Source organism: Cynara cardunculus, assembly GCF_001531365.2.
Source record: "Cynara cardunculus var. scolymus isolate 2C chromosome LG 9, CcrdV1, whole genome shotgun sequence".
NCBI lineage: Eukaryota > Viridiplantae > Streptophyta > Magnoliopsida > Asterales > Asteraceae > Cynara > Cynara cardunculus.
The window spans coordinates 11,571,845-11,573,319 of NC_037536.1; positions in this window are offsets into that span (position 1 = coordinate 11,571,845).

The following is a 1,475-nucleotide window of genomic DNA, read 5'->3' on the forward strand; positions in this document are numbered from 1 at the left end:
GTTGGAAGATATGAAATAGATTTACCTTCTTCCTCATCTTTTATGTTCTCTGTATTCTCAATATCTCTCCTTGCTCTAAATTCTCGTGGATCATTCATTTTCTGACCCACCTGATCTGGAGTTGCAATCAATCATTGGATGACCAACCTTGATTGAGTTTTGGGTTTATCATTGGTATCAGAGCAGTCGGTTCTGGAAAAATCCAACAATTGCGATCACACGAAGTATGGGTAAAGTTGCGAATCAAGGACAGGGGACGATCAATTCCGCCGAAGCGTCATCAAATATTGATCCACCCCCATCATTGCAAGGATGTGGAAGTGTTGCTGAATTGGAAACGATGATCAAAACATTTATAGAGGATTATGGTGCTCGAATCGAAAATAATAATCAACATCAGATTATGCGGGTGGCGGAGAATACTCGAGCAATTTCAGAAATCAGTGATCTCCTTTCGGGTTTGTCACTACAGATCAATCAACTCGTGGTGGACCGGTTGAAGAAGGGTGATTCTGATAGTTTGATGGTTGATGGCAGTAAACCACCTGTGCAACAAACTTAGTTGAAATCAGTGTCGTCAAGTCCTCAAGTAAAATTGGGGGAGATGATTGGCAGCCCACATCAATACTCATCACGGTTGACGAAAATCGAATTTCCACGCTTCGGAGGGGATGAATTGAAGTCGTGGCTATATAAGGTGAATCAATTTTTTTTCAGTTGGATCAAGTAAGTGATGATACAAGGGTTCCTCTAGCATCAATTCATTTGGAAGGTAGAGCATTACAATGGCATCAAGGGTACATGAAGGGTCGCAACCATATCAATCCTTCATGGGATCAATACGTCACTGATATCACAGGGAGATTTGGGGAAACATTCGATGAACCTGTTGATACCATGATGAGTTTGATAGTATCATCAACAGGTTACAACTCTCCCCTGAATATACCTTAAGTTGTTTCATAACTGGGTTGAATGACGAACTGTGGAATTTAGTAAGGATGTTTAATCCTTCTACTATTGCACAAGCATATTCATTAGCCAAGATCCAGGTACTCAATTTGAGTAAAACTAGCAACAAGCCAACTTCCAGATTCTACAACACTTCTTCCCTGATTTAAACTAAACCTGGTATTTTACCCGTACCTCTGAAAAACATCAATATACCTCTTAAACCCGTTAATATGTCTCCTAAACCCATGGCAGCTCCCTTCAAACCAAATCATAATCGTAGAACCTTGTCACCGGCTGAGTTTGAAGAGAGGAGATCAAAGGGCCTTTGTTTTTTTTTTTGCGATGAGAAGTATGAGTATGGTCATCGATGCAAGGGCAAACGACCCCAATTGTACCACATGGAATGGGAGGAATTGGATGAGGATGTTAATGATGAACATGAAGTCGATAACGARTTTTCGCAAATTTCGGTTAATGCTATGGCGGGTATCACAGATTACCAGACAATGAGGGTAACGGGA